The 14,532-nt window shown below is 42.6% G+C and overlaps 1 protein-coding gene across 4 annotated transcripts in view; it reads left to right on the forward strand.

The window, feature by feature from the left end:
- DPP6 (dipeptidyl peptidase like 6) overlaps window positions 1–14,532 on the forward strand; it is a 2,152,278-nt gene that overhangs the window by 981,103 nt on the left and 1,156,643 nt on the right. The window lies entirely within an intron of this gene.

A 14,532-nucleotide genomic window follows, 5' to 3' on the forward strand; every position in this document is an offset into this window, starting at 1 on the left:
TGGACGGCTCTTCCATTAAAATCGTGGGCAGTCTGACCAAGCTGTCAATCATTTAATTTATCATTGTATTTGTGGTAAAAAATATAAAGGTCTCTAAAGAAATACGGGTCTATTAGCCCAACTGGATTGGGCTGGATTTAGATTTCATCATTGAATATACACTTTAGTAAACAAGAAAATAAAATGTAATTTTCACAGAACTTAAAATTAGTTAAAATCAATGTATTTGTTTTGTAATTTGACATAAATAAATGTCGTCATGGCATCAGGCTGTGTTAACTTCTGGAGCCCACCATAGAGTAAACACGGAGTCACCAGCAGCAGGCGCTCCTCATTCCCAGAATCCAACACTAGCTGATGAGCAAATTCAACATTCACCATGGTCTTTAGATACAAACTGTGCTTGCCTATAGGAATCATCTTTGAGAGGACAGCCTGGATTTGAATACCTTCTTCACCCAAAATTAAATTCCTGTATGGTCTTCCTGATATAGTCAGTAGTGCCCTACTGAGCAAACCACACATGCCATTGAAAAAAAAAGATGTCTATTCTCCAGTTCAAAATTGTTGTGTTTGTTTCTATTGTTAGAAACCCACAAAACTCAGTTGCGAAGCAGTTGCTGGCAATGGCCAGATAATATTCATTTTCAATGCAATGTGTTCTACAACGGCCGCTCCCTCATAGTAGCCTCTTAATATTAGTATACCTTATAAACAATATGTTATGGATTATGCAATTTTTTTCCTAAGGTCTTGGCAGTGGTAGACCATGTCCAGTAGTTACCACTAAAGTATCTTTGGTTTCGGATGACACAAAGGTCTAAGCCAGTGTAAGGAACCCTATGATGATGTTTACACAAAGCACAATAAAGATTAGGATTCTTTAGGAGGAGTTTGTATTGGTTTACATTTTAAAACTAGTTGCAGCTCATTGCCTTACCTTACTCATTACCAAACCTTATATTAGCATAATCCTCCTAGATATCTTGCAGGTGAAGTGCACAATTCTGACTGCACAGCACCCCGGTGTTCTGTTGACTACCTTTGCGCGTGCAAGTGTTAGAGGGCGTTCTTCTGATTCAGAGCCTAATGCATTACTGAATTTGCCGTCAACCTTTACTCAGGGCACGTAGTTCATATTTCATAAAAGAAATGTGCACCTTATCCTTTCTGCATCAACAGACATCTTAGGAAATACATATATTTCCAACAAAGCAGAGGAAAAATGCCAAGTCTAGAGTTTAATATTCAGATCTGAGTCAGAGCAGATTCTTCAATTTCAGGCTGAAATAATGGAACAAGTTCATAGTTTGATTGGAAAAAAAACAATTTCACCTATTGCATATGTATTGCTATTCTGTCAGATGCAATATGTTATATGGTATTCAGCTCAAACTAGATTGCACGCACACTTTGCAAAACCTTTGAGTGACTGTTCGGGGAGGAAATATAAACTTGAAATGTTCTACTTTGCATCTATTCCTGCAACTCCTTGGCTGCTCTTTGGATTTCTGTACTTGGTTAAACATTCAATACTCCTGAATGAATTCATGCAGTGCTCTACTTAGAAGTCAATTCCTTTTAGGCAGTCTCAGAACAATATTGTTTAGAAACTGATGCTACCCTTAGCTTTTTTTTGGTATTTGTTGAGTGCAGCAGTGTTACAGATCCGAGAAGTAGGAAAAGTTACTGCTAGAATGTTAGGTTGTGTCATTAGGTACAAGAGCCTTGGAATTCCAAGACAATACGATGGTGCATGGATGGTTGTAAGGAGGTTTGTGATTGGTTACGCTGTGCAGAGGCACAGATAAAGTCCTGTAGCTCCTAGAAGGAGAACATTGCATAAGTACTTGTTGTTCAAAGACGAGAATCACCTCATTTTATTTGAGCTAGGAGGGGTTGTGCCAGCCAGAGGAGTTTTGGGAATGAACCCAGTGTCATACAGCAAACACAAGGCATGTTATTGGGAATACCTTTAGAGTTCTTTCAATTAAAATACATTGCTGCAATGCATTATTGCCAATACAAATTGAAAGAGAGATAACTGTTGTTAGAACAGCATCCATAATGAAGAGTAAACTACAGCAATGGAGATGCAAACTCCAACTCCACAAGAAATATATTTGCACCGTCTGACTAGTCTTTCTTTAGTGGAACAATGTAAATATGAATGATTGGGCCTTGTGGACATATTTCAACTGGGCCATCATAATATCGAAATAGTTATTGCTTTTCTAGACCTATAAGCATCAGCACAACTTGGTCAAAATGGTCAAATGTGGTTTACAGGAAAAACCATGGATTTTTTTACTGATAAACAAAACTTCAGTGGCCCTGTATGTTTTCTTCCTATTAAAGTATTTTTCGTCCCCGGGACCACTGCACCTCACTAGACAGTCCTGTGCACAAAAAAATTAGATGGAAGATCATGGACATTATATAGGGGTTACCAGGGTTAGGAGCTGCCACCCTTAGCTTGCATTATTTGCCTCATGCTCTGCTCTTGCTATCCATAGCCTCGTGGGCAATGAAGACGGATGTATGACGTTACAACGCAGGCTATTACAACACCTGCCTTTACAACGCGATTTTTACATCGCATACCTTTACAACGCATAGCGCTTAGAGGTGCTGGATAGTGAAAAGTTTAATTTTCTATTTCAACTCCAGTCCCCGTGGACACTAGGGAAGGTGTTGGATAGAAAATTAAACTTATTCCCTATCCTAGAGCGCCCCCCAGCGCAATGCGTTGTAATGGTTTGCGTTGTAATGACCGCGTTGTAATGGTAGTGCGTTGTAAAAGTTTCGTTGTAAAGGCTGTTTACCAATGAAGACACTAACTGGAACAGAATGTATACAGGGCACTTGGACCTTATTTACTTTCTTCGGTTGTCACTCTATGCTTCTATATATAGGGTGGCCTTCCCAATGGATGGGCCTTTGGTTACTGTGCCCATGCTGAGCCTTGGATCCCTAGTAGACCCCCACCTTTAAATAGGGCAGTTGAACAGTGGGTTGAACTGAATAGGGACCCCGCCAATTTACGGCAGGATACCGCCTCTGCCGAACTTTACATAATGCCCTTTCTCTTGTACCATTTAAACATGCAATGTATCCGGAGAACAATGATCTCATACAATATACCTTTCTTGACCATACTCCCCTGTGTGCCAGAGTTTAGTATAATAAAAGATTCTGCTGATCGTCTAAAAAAGGTTCTTGTGCCAAGCGAACATGTAATATTGCTTGAAATGTGAAAACTGGCTATAATTCTGTAAAATCCACGGAAAGCACTCCATCTTCAATATACTCGAATTCATCATTATCCTTTTAATATGTAATGATACTCAGCATACAAACAGAATAGCACATCACACAGCCCGAATGGTCCCTACCCTCCTATATGTTAAAGGAATTTTGCATACTTTTTTTAATATACATTTCTTTCAGTTCAACAAGTTTTCTTTTGAAGGAGTCTATAGAAGAAGGAACGGGTTTTTTGACTACAAACATAATTTAAATGCACTAGATGAATAGCAAACAAAAGGGGACTGGAACGAAAATAAAAATGAGAAAGTTCTGAATCTATAAGAATTATCCTTGGATACTGTGGTTCACATATAATCACCAAAGCAATGTCAAATTTAAAGATGAGATAGAGTGACGAGCCTATTGTTTATTTTGCACCAAAGATAAAGGAAAGAGAATTAATCTGCTAAAAATATAATATAATCTATCAGAGGTGCTGCCCAATATAACTAAAGCATTTCAAGGGCACAGGTGCCATATATGGGAATCTCAACTTGCAATTATGATGTCAAGAGACGCAGATAATCCCAAAGACCTAAAAAACTAGACGTGAGGGGTGGCGGTTAACCTGGCAGGGGAAGTGTAAATTGATGGGGTGTGGTAATTTGTAATATACCTTCAACATAATGTCTTTTGTTAGTTAAAAGGCGTAACTAATGGCTCCATTATCCTATTTTTTGCACTTGGAGAAAGGTTTTCAAGCGGAAGAGGAAGACATTAATTACGAGCTGTTATTATCTATTTTAGTTTTCCTTCCTGGCTCATTTGTTCTTGTGTCTGAGGCGTGTCTTTTAATGCATTCCCTATGATGGCATTCTGTGCAATGACAGCCTGAAAAACAAGCATTCCCTAGAGCGCTTAGGAGCATAGATGGATTTCATTTTTAGAAGAGGCGGCACAATCTATGAAAGGACTGGACATAAACAAAGGAGAGTGGATGTGGCGTAACAATGTGTGCTGCCCATTTCGGAACCGGGGAACAGGGTTTGATTCTCTGCGTCGGCTCTACATACTGTGGTCCGAGGATCGCCAGACTCATGGTGGCGCAGCACTGACGGTCGGATTGTTCTTGGAACATTCCCAGGCGGTGGTGCAGTGAACAGAGGCCGCAATATGCTTGGCGGAACGCTGGCGGAGAGAAAACAGCCTCTGCGTCCTGTGTATGCACTCAGAGTGAACAACATGTGGCCCCCTGTGTGCATGCACGCCAGTTCCTGCATGGAATGGACGTTACAGTCAATGCTGTGCAGGAACCTTGTGAGGTGTTCCCAATGCAGTGCCTTTTTCAAAGGCACCCTTACCTTTAAAATTGGCACCGCAGCGGGAACCGCCATGCTGCCTGCCCACCAGACCACACAAAACGTGTAATATGGCAGACGGGCAGCAGCGACTCTTGGCAGTGCGGGTACGCGGCGTTGGCGGGCTTCCGACCCCCAAACCTCCAAAAGTCATAATTGCGCCCTTAATCTTTCTGTGCCTACAAAAATAAAAACAAATAATGTTTCCTTGTGTAATGTAACTGGTGCTCATTTGATGTGCTCCAATTCTTCGGGTCGAGTTACATAAAACTAGACAGCACATACAAAAGTAGAAAAACAAAGAGATTCCCAAAAAATCCATGCCAAAGAATATGCAAGCAGGGCAAGAGAGGAGAAATATAAAATAACTACTACTCATAAAAAATACACAGGGTGAACTTTGTCTGCAGTATTTTATATATCTGTAGTGTTTGACAAATCTCACAGATAGCTTTTACAACCAACAAACCAAAACTCAGCTGGCACAATGCTATCAGCCATAAATCTACTTTCTGTTTGTAGCTTGCACAATGCTTGGTGTCCTCATTTAACCATAGAAGTTACTTTTCATTGTTAAAGAGGTATTTCATTGGATAAACATTTTCACGATTGTATGTAGTTGCTTGGTTTCCTCTGCCAGTTTTCAAATTGCTTGGTCGGTGTTATTTTAGAGCATGCAGTAATCACAGTTTAGTGCCACTGATCACCGGTCCAAGAGATACATTTGTGGATAAATATAAGGTCTATGGGAATCAGAGACATTTTGCTGGTGAAAATTTACCAAAATGATAGCCAATTTTGTGTAACTCATTTCAGAGTGTTGCACCTGAAAATTGCATGCAAGCACATACACTAGTGTTGGAAAGCCCAGCAAAATGCCGGCAAGGGGACTGGAGTGAGTTAAAATTGTCACCACAACAGTTTCTACTTGAACAATTGTCCTGAGGGGAAAAAAGTTTGCGAAATTTCGTAACTGTGAAAATATTCAGTGTTTCACAACTTTCCTATAACATGACATTTAGCATATTTTGCAGGTGTAATTAACAGTTTGCAAGGGGTTAATTAATATTGAAAGCAGGTCACCTGGGGCATTCAGTGATCTGCCTTATAGGTGAGCCGCCACCGGACACATCACTCACGTCCTTCATCCCTTGGGAGCACGAGGTTCAGCGCTGGGATACCCGTTGGGTGACTACGCGCTTTAGAAAAACCTAAAAATAAAAAAATAAAAAATAAAAAAATACTGAGAACTAAGATATTCCAGAAGAGACCCTGACAGTATGCCAATCAGCAGTCATCCATTCAAGGACTAATAGGGCAACCACTTCACCTATTGTCCTCCTCCCTTAGAATGTGACACTCATGGGGCTGCATGTGGCTGGCCTGGTACAGCTAGACTGAATGCTGCAGTAGGTACTTTTGATGTGCCGACTCCTTATAAATCAAACAGAGCACCCCTAAAATGTGATACTGTTTTCACATTGGCAAGAGAGATCAGTAGAGTTGGGGTGGATCAGGAAAAGTGAGAAAAGGCCAGCAGTTTGTGTAAGGCAGGTCTACCACCAGTCGGCTGGCCAGAGAACACAAAAACTAGTAAATTGAGTCAGTTGGTGACCAGGAAATGGCAATCAGTGTCAGTTTAGCTATGATACGGCCATATTTGGTGCTTTTTAACTTTGGGTGGGTCCGTTTTTATATATAGTAAACACATGCCAGCAGGCATGTTGACGTTAGCAGCCTGAAAAGTGTTGTTGGTAAAGTGTAATGGCTGGATTTTCTGTCTAGATGGGATCAGCCCCCAGGGGCCCCTGTGACCCAGCCAAAACGTACTCACCTTCCCTTCTTAGATCGTATTCACAATAAGTAGCTATACAGATAAATATACAGATTGCACCTAAGAATGGGGAATAACAATATACATATATGGATTTTCTACAATATCTTATTCACATCGGTTGGCCTCGCGGTCACTCTGACCCAGACCGTTCTACCCCAGGGCAGATCTGACACACAATCCGGCGTGTCTACACACGGGCCTGCAGAACCCAATGCTCCCTTTTCCAAATCGTTCGCGATCCTGCGAAACCTACACGACAGTGTCCCTCCTGTCGCTCTCATTTAGTTTTATACCACAATCCGGTGGCTTTACACGGCGGTGTCCCTCCCGCCGCTCTCATTAACGCCGCATATCAACGACGACCACATTCCTATGAAACATTATTGGGATGATATCTCAACAGTCTACTTAGGATAAAACTAAAATAATAACTTTGGATATGGATTCAGATTGTATAATGTACTCCGTACTCATAACATCAAAGGTCCACTCACTCCCTCTTTATTTGATAACTATTCGTCTGATCGGGATTTCTCATCCGTTCGTCTAAACAGTGCTCAACTAGGAGCATAATTTACCAAGATTGAAAACAAGCACCAGGTACACGATAATTCTATATGAATTAGGGCATTTATTAACCATAAACATAAATCACATTACTAGGCAGCATTACATTTGCACAAGAAATAAAAGAGAAAGATTAGGGTGCACGCACTATAAGAATCGGTCGGACTTCACCTGGTTAATGGGAAATCGGGACTCGGCAGTCATCTAGGCTCCTGTCTCGTCTCTGGGTCCTGGCTCGCCTTGCAGTCACCCTCAGCCGTCACAGGTACACGTCTGCACTGATAGGCTCAAACTCGTCTGCTCTCCCTCAGGACCTCGGAACCTTGCTGTTAATTAACTACCGTCTCTCTCTCTCTCTCTGGGTTAGTGCGCTCCGCGCCACTTCTCGTTCAGTCTATCTTCAGAGAGTTTCGGTCTTAAATCTTTCTCCGACTTCAAAGATGGCGACTTGTCCACCATGAAAGTGAATAATGGCAGAGATGCTAACGGCTAGATGCCGCCTACGGACTAACTGACTGAAAGACTAACACCTTCGCTAATATCAAAGCCCGTTCCTTCATGGAAATTCACGGCCAGTAACCTGCCGCCCACCAAATTCTTGTACCTCCCCGTACCAAGGACACTTTCCCAGCCGGCCGGCCTGAAGTTGTGTCTTCGGAGTGGAGAAAAATACATTCCTTCGATAAGGGTCAGCCTGAACCGGTTCTCTCCAAGTGAACAACAGCTTGAAAGTAAAACATCACTTTTAACCTAGAAAGCCTTCTCGAGCTACCAGGCAGAAAGCAAAATGGAGTCTGTCTCGCTTAAGGCCTACGGAGCCCATAATATACATAGCTCCATGAGAAACAGATCGGCATGTTAGCAAATGAGTAAATCATGACTAATACTTATATATCTAACCCCTCACTTAAATTCATAAGCCTTACTCTAAGGGAAATGGCACGAAAATGCCCTTATATCTGTAAGACAGGGCCCCTGTCTATCGGCCTAATCCCTATGCTATGAGGGTGATAGGCTGGAGTCACTCTCCATCATTCTCCTTCTCCAGAGAGCTGGCAAAAAGACAGCCATAACATTACACCCCTTGACTCCAGTCTATTTACCAATAACTAAATGGAACTAACGTCAGTAGACGAATAATATGAAACAAAACTAACTGATCTACGATTCTTCGTAAGTCTAAAAAATTGTAGCAGGGAAGGGATACACTGAATAAAACAGCAAATCGCTATAAGGATGCAGACAATAATAATAACCCCTCCCAAAATTTGTCGCAAAAAATGCATGTCAGGGAGCCAATTAAAAAGCCAGTCAAAGAAACCCTGATCTATGTGTTCTCTAATTTCTGCAGTCAAGTCGTGGAGTTTATTAATATGGGATTGGATATCTTTAGAATGATCAGATAAATTAAAACAGCACAGACCTTCAAATTCAGAGCATTCATGTCCGTGTTTCAGCAACAAATAATCGATAGCGGCACGATTCTGCAAAATAGCTCTACGTTCACCTTGGGAATCTAATAATAAATCGGACAGAACAGTAGAAGTTTGGTTGATCGATTTGACCATCCAGCAGGCCATCTTGCCGATTGTTTTGGCATTATAAACGGCCAATGCAGGAACACCAATAATAGAAAAAGCTAAACCAAGATATTCTGATCTGGAATAAAGATGAACAGAGGAATCACAATCTTCATGCAATGACATGGAATCTCGAACAATACGGGAATGTGAAGGAGGATGTGAAGAAAACATTAGCAAACTTAATCTAGTGATGGCACACGGGCCACCAGAAATATTCGCAGGAATATAGGGCCAAGATGAATTCCCGCATGAAAAGAGCCATCCAGCCGGTAACAACATTGAACGATAATGGCTAGTGGCAACAACTAAACTTTTGCAAGTCATATTGTTCTTCACTGAAAAACATGAATTAGGAAGTCTTTTCATACATAACAAACGCTGGTGAAATGAAAAAGTAGTAGCGGCTTGGAGTTTCAACCGCAAACATTCAGAGATGGCTTTAGGATTGCAGGTCATCATAAAACAAAGGTCACCAGGGGTAATATTAAAAGTAGTGATTCTGGAATTAATAAGGACATCCTGGTCTGGAAGAAGAGTACATGAGGGACAATATTCATGGGCCAAGAAGTCGCCCAAAATGACATTAGGTCGGGCATTGGATATATTAAATACATGACGAAGTGTATCAGTAGATGCAGGGACAGCAACCAAACAGGTTGATAAAATGTCAGTAACGGATTTCATGGGCGTAAGGCAAAAATGCGGAGAGTTCGTCACTCGCTTCGCGAGTGTGATCCAAAAATTGGAGGACTTCTGCCACGCGGATCGCGTGGCTCTTGTTATCCCATCACTCGGCGTCGGTAGATGCTCTCCTCTCCCGGCGTAGCAAGCCAAAAGGAGTCCAACGACGACACATCCTGCAGCAGCAGTCCAAAGAATGATCTGAAAGAATACAAACACAGGCCTTAATCATTCTCGTAAATAACATTTGTCAGCTGGGACAGCTTCCCAGCCATCTTTCCCTGGCTTCATCACCAAAACGGTGTTGTCATGACCGGTCGCAATAATATCAGCCTGTTCAGGAGGATTTTTAGGCGATTGCACCCATATTTTAGCTCCAGGAAGATCAGATGATCCGAAGCCTTTTTGTCCACGCACAGTTAGCAACGTTGGGGCAGAGCCTTTTTTGATCTCACCACTGAAGACAGGCATAATCAATAGCTGAGCAACACGGTCAGACTTTTTGATAAACAAATCCATCTCACTGCTATTAAGCAAGAGAACCTTAATCTCTCCCTGATAATCACTGTCGATCACACCACCAAGGACTTGAACACCTTTCAGGGCCAGGCCAGATCTAGGGGCAATTAATCCAAAACTACCGGCAGGTATAGAGACACCTATGCCAGTTTCAACAATGATTCGATCCTTTCCTGGGAAGTGTGCATCATTTAAAGCATGCAGGTCGAGGCCTGCGGAACCTGGGGTTGCTCTACATGGAGCCAAAGCACCGGGGGTAATTTCCCAATAAGTAACAGTGGTAGCAACAGAATTAGGTTTCGCATCAACATGTGGAGGAAACAAACGCATCAAAGGAGATTCAGCATGCAACAAAGGACGATTATTCAGTATTAACAAGGCTTGAAGTAAGACATCTCTCCACTGGCTGTAACGGTCATCAGTCAACTTGCGCAACTGTTCTTTCAACAAACCATTCATTCTCTCAATCAGTCCTGAAGCTTGTGGATAATATGGAATGTGAAATACCCAGTCGATATTGTTTTCCATACAGAATTCCTGCACCAATCTTCCACGAAAGTGGGATGCATTGTCTGATTGAATTTGGAATGGGACACCATAATATAGAATAATCAGTTCCAGGGTTTTAATCGTGTTCACTTGGGTAGCATTCTTGCAAGGGAAAGCGACCAAAAGGCCACTGTAGGTATCAACCACTGTACAAATGTATTGACAATTTCTGCTCATAGGGAGCGGACCAATATAATCAATCTGCCAAATTTGGGCGGGCAATTTACCTCGATGTAAGTGACCTCGAACAATTTGAGGCACCTCTTTCTTTCTAGAATGCTGGCAAATGGGACAATGTAGAATGGCATCTTTAATTAAAGAAAAGGGAATATGAATTCCTCTATCAGCAGCCCACCTGTTAGTGGCTTTTTCTCCAAAATGTCCTGCTTTCTGATGGGCCCATTTCGCCAATCCCGCCAAATCAGAATCTTGCATGTCAACCACTGCCTCAGAAATTTTAGACTGTTCATCTGCAATGTTATGGAAAAATTTGTCAAGGGAATCTATTGGAGTATGAGCATCCACGTGAAAGATTGTTACAGTACTGTGCGGAAGCAATTCCCAAATTTCTTGCCACAATTCTTTACCCCATAACTCTTTTGAATGCAATTCCCAATTATGAGAATGCCATGTTGGCAGCCACACCGCTAGTCCATTTGCAGTGGACCAAGAATCAGTGAAAATATGACATGTACCTGGTAACTCCTGTTTCAAAACTTGGTAAATCGCATAAAGTTCAGCATATTGACTACTCTTACCATCTCCAGTTGTGCTCAATAACTTCTGAGTGATTGGATTATAGGAGACAGCTTTCCAATGTCTCTTGTCACCGATGAACTTCGCAGAACCATCCGTAAACCACACATGTTTTCTATCCTCCGCGGACAGATCATCAAATGATTTACCCCACTTCACGGGAGACTCCTGCACTACGGGAACCGAACGCTCACTCTCAGCTTCATTGGAGGGCGCCTGCGCCACTCGCTCATGTAAAACCGCCACACCTTTCGGACCCACACGTGCCCTGTCCTGAATGTACCATTTCCATTTAATCACACTAGCCTCCTGAGCATGTCCAATTCGATGGGACTTCGGTGAACTCAAAACCCACTGCATGATGGGAATCTCAGGCCTCAAAATCACAGCATGGCCTAAAGTCAATTGCTCGGTATCCACCAGAGCCCAATAACAAGCAAGCAACTGTTTTTCAAAAGGTGAGTAACGCTCACCAGCCTCTGGCAACTTTTTGGTCCAAAAACCTAATGGTAATTTTTGTCTGCCCTGCTTTTGCCATAAACTCCAATTGGCATACAGACCTTCCACAGACACATTCAAGTCAACATCACCGTCACTCACAGGCCACAAATCCAAAGCATACTGAATAGCATCTTTAGCCAAATCAAAAGCAGTCTGTTGAGGTACACCCCACTCAAACGCATTCTTTTTACGAGTGACTCGATACAGTGGAGCCAAGATTTGACTCAAATGTGGAATATGTTGACGCCAAAATCCAAACAACCCAATGAAGGATTGCGCCTCTTTCCTATTTCTGGGAACAGCAAAATCAAGTATCTTACGTTTAACTTGTGGGATCACCTCTCTGTGACCCTCATGCCAGTTAATTCCTAAAAATTTTACAGCTTGGGATGGAGTTTGTAATTTGTCAGGATTGATTTCCCAACCTTTTGCTCGCAAACAGTCAATGATTTGATCTAAATGGGACTGTACCTGGTCTTGCGTTTCACCTTGAATCAAAATGTCGTCAATATAATGACAAATCTGAACTTGTGGAATCGTAGGCACTTCAGATAAATGTTCCGCCACCAGCCGGTGACAGATTGTAGGGCTATGTACATAGCCTTGAGGAAGACTCCGGAACGTCATTTGACGTCCATTCCATGTAAAACTGAATTGTTCTTGGCATTCGGGGGCAATTGGAATCGAAAAGAATGCATTAGCAATATCGATAGAAGCATACCATGTACCAGGATGCTTTTGAATTCTCTCAATCAATGTAACAATGTCAGGCACTGCCACAGTCAATTTAGGTGTATGTTTGTTCAATTCTCGATAATCAACAGTCATGCGCCAAGAGTTGTCACTTTTGCGCACTGGCCAAACAGGATTATTCCAAGCAGATGTGACCGGAGTAATGACTCCTGCGTCAACCAAATCCTGAATCGTAGCAGTAATTTCTTCATGACCACCAGGGATGCGATATTGTTTTTGAGAAATCACTTTCGTCGCTAAAGGGATCTTAATAGGTGGCATGCGTAAACGGCCAACCCGTACGGGTCTGGTCGAAATGTACTGTCTAGTACCAAACTGATAATAACCATCATCCAAATGCAAAGTCATACCTTTCAAAATGTCAATTCCAATAATGTATTCCAAGAGTGGCACAACCAACACAGAGTATTCTCTACGAGGAATCCTACCAATTTTAATCTCAAGTGCAGTTTGAACTGCGGGTGTTTCTTTACCACCCAGGCCGGTAATTGTAAAAGACTGTCCATGAAATTTCCTTGATTTACCATGAATTAAAGTGGCCTCCGCCCCAGTATCAACTAACGCTCGGGCCCTTTGGATATTACGATGTTTCCAAAAAATCTCAATATCTACATATGGTCTGTAATCTCTGTGGGCCCACCTGCGTACCGGAGCTTGACCTATTTCCTAGTCATTTTTCCTGCGTTCCGTCAACCAAGACAGATCAGGGTAGATGTTTTCGGTTTTCTTCGGTATCAGAATTTCTTGTTCATATCCGTCTCCAGTACGAAACGGATTAGTGTCAGGTTCAAAAAGTTGTGAGTTACGGTCAGAGAGTCTGTTACGATCCTCCCTCCTTCGTACATCAGGGGAAAAACTCCTTGCATCTCTACGTCTGTTAGAACCACAATCATCTCTTCCCCTTTCACGATCATCCTCTCTCCCCCTCCCATCACTACGACGGGGGGAATCACCACGTTCTTGGCGCCGATCATCACGGCGATCAAAATTCACACGTCGTCTCTCATCACCACTGTCATCCGAACCACGATCATAATCATTCTTTCGCACACGACGGGCACCTTCCTTCCGATCCAAACCACGCTTACGGAACATATCCCATAGGATATTATTAGGTTCACCATCGATCTCTTCCCTTTTCACACCATCAGCAATGAGAGCAAGAAACATGTCACGTCTAGAGAACTTATAGTCCCCTCCAGTACGACCCTCAGGTCGGGATTGTCTTTCAGGTTTAAACCATTCACCCAGCTCACCAAGCTGACGAACAGACTCAAGCACAGCAGACAAAGGATTGCCAGTTTGGTTAATCAATAATGTCATCATGACCTGCTTGTAAGCAACAGGAGAAGTACGTATAATGCGGTTACGCACGGAAGATGTTAACAAACCATCCAATAACCTGTCAGCAGTACTAAGGAAGATACACGTTTTCATGACTTCTTCCTTTAAACGTTGCGACGCATCGCGCAGAGTGTACCACGGTTTTTCATCAGAGGGCCAATCAGACTCTGTTGGATATTTATGATTACAGCCATCAGACGCAAGCTGGAGCAAAGAAGTTTGGACATTACCATTAAAATTCCGAAAATGGTCCTGAATAGTAGAATCAGAACTCAAAGAGCAAAATCGTAAGCAATCAACAGCATCAAGCATAATACCGGAAGCGCCAAGCTCATAAAGACGCACCATCCAGGTAAGCAAGGCCTCACCAGGCCGTTGTTTAAATCGTTGCAGGATGTCACTAATCTCCTGCTGAGTAAAATCTTCAATACAGTCAAGAGGGATACCACCCGGATTACCAGGGGCTTGTTGTAATTTCCGTCGAAAGATTGGGTGAGCAGAAACTGCGGGAAGAGCTTCCGTGGAAGCCCGCATCTTAGATTTAACAGAACAATCAGGGCAAGCTACGTCATCCGCACGGGAAGAACGAGCACAGTCAGAATCGGGAGTCAAATCAATGCATGAAGCAGATTTACAATCACGTCCGGAGCGAGAAGACTCGCGCTTATCACCCTCCTCTGCCGAGGAGTCAGAAGTATGAGAATCCCAGATATTACCGTCCCATTCATCGGGGTTCCAATCCATTCCAGCTTTAGCTACAATCATACGCACTTTGCGGGACGACACGCGCCCACGACGATGTTTGTATTTATATCGTGCAATACGGACCGCAGCT

Source organism: Lissotriton vulgaris, chromosome 10 (genome assembly GCF_964263255.1).
Source record: "Lissotriton vulgaris chromosome 10, aLisVul1.2, whole genome shotgun sequence".
Lineage (NCBI taxonomy): Eukaryota > Metazoa > Chordata > Amphibia > Caudata > Salamandridae > Lissotriton > Lissotriton vulgaris.